The sequence below is a fragment of the Heloderma suspectum genome, chromosome 6 (assembly GCF_057233095.1).
Source record: "Heloderma suspectum isolate Gila_16-S chromosome 6, 16-S_ref, whole genome shotgun sequence".
NCBI lineage: Eukaryota > Metazoa > Chordata > Lepidosauria > Squamata > Helodermatidae > Heloderma > Heloderma suspectum.
Genome location: NC_139463.1, coordinates 92,205,021 through 92,213,698, shown reverse-complemented (window position 1 = coordinate 92,213,698; position 8,678 = coordinate 92,205,021).

Genomic DNA, 8,678 nt, shown 5'->3' with positions numbered 1-8,678 from the left:
TTTCTCTTTCTCTTGCATTTGAGAGAGAGATTGAGAGAGACAGAGACAGAGAGACACAGAGACAGAGAGACAGACAGAGACAGAGACAGAGACTAACAGAGACAGAGAAAGAGACAGAGACAGAGACAGGGAGACAGAGAGACAGAGACAGAGACTAACAGAGACAGAGACAGACAGACAGACAGACAGACAGATGATAGACAGAGATATAGTTCTTTTTCTTCCAAGCTGGCCACAAATCTGTACTGCTGATTCTGCAACATAAGATTTAAACATCATCATTCATCAACCTTTTGCTCACTACATATAGACCTGAATACTGTGAAAAAAAATAGCAACATATACAACAGGTACACAGGCATCCACGTCATTGCCAAACTAATGGTGCCACCAGAATATTAAGCACTGGATCTTCTGATGATTTGTAAATTAACAGCAATGATATGAGAGGTGAAAAGCCCATCATAGCTTCAGTATTAACCAAGGGGGGGAGCTGGCAGGAACAAAATCACCCCAGGAAGGTACTCTTTGCCCACAAAACAAGTAGCAGCTTTGGTGGAGATGCATTTTAATAAGAAGGTGGTGCTAAAAACAAACATAACATTAACTACCCCAGTCTCAGATTCAGTCCTCTACTACAGGGACTTTGACTTGTCTTTATTTCTTGTTTTTGAAGTGAGAATTCTGGTTATGGATAACAGAAGCACATATAGCTGTCCTTTCAGAGAAAGTGATATGAGAGGGTCCAGGCAAGGAATAACATCATGCAGTAATGAAATAAAATCTATAGTGCATGGACAACCTCTGATACAGAGTGACCATCATCCAGAATTGATGTGTCCAAGATATAATGATCATTGGCAGATGTGTATCTCAGTCAGGAAAAAAATCCCCCCATTTCCCAGTTGTGACTTCTTGTTAAACACTTCTATTTTCATGTTCAATCTAGCTTCACTACTTTCTGAAACAAGTCTCATTTAACAACAGTGCTGGGGACAAGATTTCCTTTAATGACAGTGGAGAATTAGTAGGAGGATTTGATGTTATAAACTGGGTCACATTCCCCAACAAATCATTTGTTAAAGTGAAAATTGGAAGGATGGATCCCCAGGCTCCAAAGCACCATGTTTTCACAGTTGATGATGATGCCATTGTCTGGCATGGTTCATTTAAACAGGTAGGACTTGAACTGAGATATTTTGGAAAGTGCACTGAATTTCAGTAAGGGGTGATCTCTGGAGGGGTGTTGACCTGATGCATTGTGAAACACTGTGGCCTGGTTTGCATGATCACAGCATGGTTAACAAGCCACCATGGCTTGATAACCACTCTGCATGTGCTGGCTGCATGCTGGCCAGATTTGGATAGTTACCCTCTCCAGTGCAGCTTCTCATTTCATGCAGACCCAGTGAGGGTGGCTTGTTGGGATGGGTAACAAACCACCCAGGACCAATGGGCTGTTGCATGGTTGTGGGGTGATTTGTTAGACACCCCAACAAGCCAACTATACACATGACACAAGATGCGACATTCGCGTGGCACAAGAAGCCGTGTCAGTGAGGGGAGTTATGTAAATCTGGCTGGCCCACAGCCAGCATGTATCGGGTGGTTAACGAGCCGTGATGGCTTGTTAATCACCCTGAAATTATGCAAACCAGGCCTATGTATGAAGTATGCATATCTGGGGCAATTTCAGCCCCTTTCCCCTGTTTTGGGACATATGCATATTTAGAGGTTTGATTACAGTCTGAAGTCTGATCTAGCATTGCAGATGTGACATAGCTTTGTACACGCATCCCTTTGTGTTTCCCCCCCTCAGCCAGTGTAGGACATGAAAAGACCAAGTGAACTGTTCTCAGTCTGGGGCTGTTTGGTCTGCTCTAAAAGCAAGCAACTTGCTAACACACATTTTATATGCTACATATATATATATATATATATAGAGAGAGAGAGAGAGAGAGGGAGAGAGAGAGAGAGAGAGAGAGAGAGAATGACCACCAATGACTGTCAAGCTTTAAAGCTTTAAGATGAAAATGTCAGCAAAACAGTTGGCAACAGTAGAGCCACTCTAGGAAGAGAGTTCACAAACTGGCACCTGCATAATGAGTATTCATGGCATTCAAATAGTTAACCATTCATTGCATGAGATGGTTGGGGAAGCCTCAAGACAAGTGACACCTTTGCTTCACCCACTTACGACACTGTCCAAAGAAAAAGAGTAACGTCATACACAACATATTATCTCATGAACCTTCCACATTCCAAGCCCACTTTTTTCCAGAAAGTTAACCTTCTTCTCTTTCCATTGATGGAATAGGCACAGCCCTTTTCTGTGTGTAATGACAACTGCCATCCAGGTTATAGAAAGAAAAAGAAAGAGGGGGAGCAATTCTGCTGCTATGATTGCATTCCCTGTCCAGAAGGGAAGGCAGCAGACCAAAATGGTAAGCCTTGTAGTATTCAGATGTATAAATCATATTAATTGCACTCGGAGGAAATGCAAGATTGGTGCATGCATGAGTTCGGCTGGACAGATGCTTCTTTAATATTGGAGATTCCCTTCGTAATCTCATAGAGGTGTGTGTGTGTGGCTGTTTTTGTTAGGAATTGTGTAATGACTGGCAGAGCCCTGTTCCATGAGTGGAAGGAAAAGCAGGAAAAAAAATGTGTGCCTGCTCATTTTTGCTCTTCCCTTCCTGTGACCCCTTTCCGTGGCCACAAGCTGAAGGTTCTTAATTCTCTTGCTGCTTCCACGGAACTATCCTCAATGTCTATAAGTCTCAGGTATTTACTTTAGTTAGCATAGGCAGGCTATTGGATATGAGGTGGATAACTGCCCCGAGAGCTTCGGCTATTGGGTGGTATAGAAATGAATGAATGAATGAATGAACAAATGAACCAACCCCCTTCCAAGAAGAGTCCATGACGTTTCCAATAACAAAGTTTGAAATTTAGGGAAGGAAAATAGCAACAAGAAAAAATCTTTACGTAGACTACAGCGACCAAATAAGGAACGGGAATGGCGGCTCCCTATGGGGGCCGCCATTATCCGTACGTGCTTTTTTTTTTTTAATTCACCCGTGATAGGCTATGTGACGATTTACGTAGCCTATCACGGCTGACTTTGCAAATCTAGCCATGATAGGCTACGTTAATTGTCACGTAGCCTATCACGGGGGCGTTTTTTTTTTCTTTTATTGGAATGGCGGCGGCGGCAGCCGGTCGAAAGATCAGCCGTCCCCACCCCGGACGAAGACCCGCCGAACCGCCGGCCAGACCCGCCGCCGGGAGGGACATTTGCCAAAGGTAAGTCCCGTCCCGGGGGGCTGCGGAGAATTTCTCCCCGAAACTTGTTCGGGGGGCCGAACACATTGGCGCCCGGCCCCCCGAAGTTTCGGGGAAAAATTCTCCGCCAACCCTAATCTGAAGGCCTACTCTGTGGCAGTCTGGGCAGCAATGAAAATATTTTTTTCTGCCACTGTTGCATCTGTAAAGAGCTGTCCAGCAGAGCTGTTTTGAGTGGTCAGGGGTAGGGAAGTCAGAGAATTCCTAATGCACTGGCATTCGGCCTCACCGAGATCATGGCGGAACGAAGCCCCCGCCCTCCCAACCCACGAAAGGCACGTGAAATGGAGCACTTACCTACTGCCATCAGTGCTGACTTATGAATGGCGGCCACCCTGCAACCGCCATTTGCTTCTTCAACATAGCTGTGATAGGCTATGTAAATACTTCCATAGCCTATCATGGCTAACACAGTGGGCACTATTTGGGTTCCCCTTTTTTTTCGCCCTAATAGCCTACGTAAATATTTACCTTTAGATAAAACAGCGAAAAATAGGGAAAGCAAATGGCAGCTACCATAGCTGCCGCCATTTGCGTACCCTTACTCAGGACGCCATTTGCGTCTGTAGCAGCCCAGCAGCGGCTGGAGGCCCCACTGCAGGTTGGCCCAGCCGGCGGCTCCGTGGCCTGGCCGCGGAGTGGAGCCGGCTGGGCAGGATTCTGGGGGGGAGGAATGGATCGCCTCCCTCCTGTCAAGGATTTTGGGGGGAGGGATGGAGCGCCTCCCCCCCCCACCACGGATGTCCCTGGATGAAACCAGGTAAGTGTTTCATACATCCCTAGGCAATATGGGCAGCCAAGAAAATATTTTTTTCTGCCACTGTTGCATCTGCAAAGAGCTATCCAGCAGAGCTGTTTTGAGTGGTCAGGGGTCTTTTATACACTAGTCCGCAAGAGGATAATTTAAACCTCTCAACACCCTGCTGTGAACAATTTGCTCAGCACTTTGATGACAAAATTGCTTGGATCCATTCTGACTTGGATGCTATAGTAGATACAGACCCAGTGGATGTAACTTTGGCCCCTGCTTGACACAGGCTTGCAGCTTGGGTGTACTTCTGGATTCACCCTGAGCCTGGATGCTCAGGTTTCAGTGGTGGCCAAGAGTGCATTTGCACAGTTAAAGCTAATTTGCCAGCTGCACCTGTTCCTTGAGATGTCTGACTTGGCCACAGTAACACATGGCTTAGGTACAGTTATAGTTTTAACTTTTGTATATTTCTATTTATAGGTTTTAACTGTATACGTTTTAATGTTGTAAAGCCGCCGTGAGTTCCAGTATTGCGGAAAAGGTGTGATATAAATATAATGATGACGACGATGATGATGATGATGATATAAATATAATGATGATGACGACGACGATGACGACGATGATGATAATGATACATAGCTGGATATATCAACGTGATGCCAGTTGGTTAAAATATACATTTTACATTGTTGAAGAACTGTATTGTTCCACTGAACATGTAAATGCTATATTCCATCCCTAAAATAAGTACAGTTCTTATAACCATGAGTAATTTTAATGGTTTTATATGTAATATCATAAGAAAGTGAAGAATCCACACTGTATTGAGTTGGAATATCAGGCCTAAGACCCAGAATACAGCCCTTTAAAAGGGTTCAGTTAACCTTAAGGAGTAAGAATAGTCATTTGAAATGCACTACTACATGAACGTTTTTAACTTTGATTCTTTATACGATAAGTATAACCCACAATAACCTTTCCCTGAACTTTAGTTCTTGTACGCATTTGACCCAGGGCCAGTGAGGATGGATAGGAACCAAGTCAGTTCCTTGTACCGGATGGTCCCCGATGATACCCATCAGCACAGGGGAGTTCTTCAATTACTGACTGTGAAACTTCAGCTGGACATGGATTGGGTTATTTGCTGTGGATGGTGTAATGGTTCATGCAGAACATGTTTCCAGTATTTTCCCAGAATGGCATTTGTTTCGCTTTCATGGAATCATTTACGAATTTAGGTTACCTTGTTGAGAAGGGAGAGCTCATGAACTGGGCACTGGGGCTTTGTGAGGAAGTCAGTAACAGCAAAGCCATGGTATTGGTCTTCTATGGAGATGCTCCTTCCATGCTGGCCTTAAGATGGTTGCTGAATCTATCACAAATGGTTGATACAAAGCCAAAAGGCAAAGTGTGGATTCTGACAGCCCAGCCAGAGTTAAAATCTTATGGCAAGGAAGAACGCAGTTGGAATATAAGGACCTTCCATGGGGCAATATCTGTTGGAGTTCACTCAAATGAACTTAAAGGTTTCCCAGAATTTCTTCAGAGTAGAAATCCTGACAGCAATAAAGAAGATGGATTTATCAGAAATTTCTGGCCCCATCCATTTGATTGTGTACTCCCAGATTCTGTTCTGGGAAACACAGGAGGGGAGAACTGCATGGGAGACAAGATGATTGAGAGGCTTCCTAGGAATATCCTTCCAATTAGTGTAACTGGTCACAGCTATAGCATCTACCTTGCTGTCTATTATCCTTCCAATTAGTGTAATTGGTCACAGCTATAGCATCTACCTTGCTGTCTATTCTGTGGCTCACGCTCTACAGGTGATGTATTCATCCAAGTCAAAATACATGGAAGGAGAGAGAGAGACAGCACAGTCAAGGCAGGTGCTGGCCTCAATGCTGTAATCTGGTTGTCAGTTTTGTGTTAAATGCATCAGTATGAGAATTTTGGCAATGTAGATGTTCCTTTACCGCTGCTGGATGGGATGGGCAAGGATAGAGCTGATGATGTTGCTCCTTGACCACTTTTTGTGATTCAGATGCATTTAGAAATAATATATAAACTTGTTTTTGGAGAATGAAGAAAGCTTGCATAAAAAAAACATCCCCAATAAACCTTTGTGACCTCAGCTCCTTAGCTTTGTGAACAATAACTAACATTGCCATTTTCTGCTTTCTCCCATGTGGTCTGTGAACATATTTATTCATTTATCTTACTATATTTATATTCTGCCTTTTTTCCTCCTTAAGGAACCCAAGGCGATGTACATAATCCTCTTCATCCTCCATTTTATCTTCACAACAAGTACCCTGTGAGGTGGGTTGGGCTGAGAGTCTGTGACTAGCCCAAATTCACCCAGTGAGCTTCCATGGCTGAGTGGGACTACAACCCGCATCTCCCAGTCCAGCACTCTAGCCACAGCACCACACTGGCTCTCAATAAGTGGTGATGACTTTGAGGGATGTTGTCTCCTGTGAAATGATACACAGAAAACTTTTGTACAGAAAACCATGGTGAATGACCTCTCTCCTCCCGCCCGTGTGTGTGTTTGTCTGTATTCCCTCCATTATCTACGGTGACACACTGAATATCGAGTTTAGCTTATTTGTACAACTCTGGAATTAGAGGCCTCAAAATAATTATCTGTCCCTGTGAGGGAAATGATGTAGAGTTCAACCAAACATTTGCAAGTGTACACACTATGATTCTTTCTTTCACTTTAAATCTCCTGGAGTCTGTGGTCTTCACAGGAGCCATAACACCTCATATCATTAGTGTGCTTAGCATGCAAAAGTGGATCCCTGATATCATGCAATGCTACGCTTCACATGAACACAATAGATGCCATTGCTTTTGCTCTATTTGCCACAGTTAGAAGAAGACTGCTCACCATGCTCAGGAAACAAGCAATAATTTACTAGAGATCAAATCGCCAACATTCTCTGGATCATGGAGAAAGCAAGAAAATTCCAGAAAAATGTCTATTTCTGCATTATTAACTATGCTAAACGTTTGATTATGTGGATCACAACAAATTGTGGAAATTCTTAAAGAGACGGGAGTACCAGACCACCTTACCTGTCTCCTGAGAAACTTGTACGAGAGCCAAAAAGCAACAGTAAGAACCAGACATTGAACAACTGATTGGTTCAAAATTGGGAAAGGAGTATGAGAAGGCTGCATATTGTCACCCTGCTTGTTTAACTTATATGTAGAGATGTCAGAGAATTCCACCACGGATCTCGGTGAAGCCGAATGCCAGTGCATTCAGTCCCCAGAAATCTGTGGCAAAATGGCCTGCCAACCCCACGGATCCCCTCCGGGATGAGACTTACCTGCAGTGGATGTTCCGGGTGGTGGCAGCTCAGCGGCGGCTTCAGCGGTGGCGGCTTCGGAGGCTGGTCTTCCGTCCGGCTGCCACCGCCACCATTTGCAGTCTGGTCATTTTTTTATTATTATTTTTTTTTTACAGAGACATGATAGGCTACGTAAAGACTTATGTAGCGTATCACATCCCAGTTAAACAAAAAACAAAAAACGGCGTACGCTACGGCAGCCACCATTGCCCTTCCTTATTTTTTGCCATCTTAGTCTACGTCAATATTTACGTAGACTAAGACGAAGACAAGAAAGGGGAACGCAAATAGCGTCCAGTACTCTATTTGCATTCCCCTTTATTTTCCCCGTAATACTCTATGTAAATATTCACGTGGACTAAAACAGTGAAAAATAAGGAACGCAAATGGCGGTGGCCATAGCCCCCGCCATTTGCATACGCGGTTTTTTGTTTTGTTTTTCCCAGAGCCCTCTGCGGCCGGAAATCCGGCTGCAGACGGCTCTGGCCTGGGCCTGGCCTGCTGCTCCGCGGAGCACCTGCGAAGCACACCCAGCCATCGAGGATTCGGGGGGGGGGAACGGATTGCCTCCCCCCCCATCGAGGATTCTGGGGGGAAGGACAGAACGCCTCCCCCCCACCATGAACATAATCAGCGGAAAGGTAAGTGACTTTCGTACATCCCTAAAAAGCACCCACTAAGCTATTTGCGTTCCCCTTTATTTTTGCCGTAATAGTCTATGTAAATATTTATGTAGACTAAGACGGCGAAAAATAAGGAATGCAAATGGTGGCAGCCGTAGCCCCCGCCATTTGCATAAGAGGTTATTTGTTTTGTTTTTCCCAGAGCCCTCCGTGGCCGGAAATCCGGCTGCGGACGGCTCTGGCCTGGGCCTGGCCTGCTGCTCCGTGGAGCCACTGCGGAGCAGAGCCAGCCGGCCAGGATTCCAGGGGGGAGGAACGGAGCACCTCCCACCCGGCCAGGATTCCTGGGGGACGGACAGAACGTCTCCCCCCCAGCATCAGCATAATCCACGGAAATGTAAGTAGCTTTCGTACATCCCTAGACAGCATAGTAAGAAGCAGAGACATCACCTTGCCGACAAAGGTCCGTCTAATCAAAGCTATGGTTTTCCCAGTAGTAATGTATGGCTGTGAGAGCTGGACTATAAGGAAGGCTGAGCGCCGAAGAATTGATGCTTTCGAACTGTGGTGCTGGAGAAGACTCTTACGAGTGCC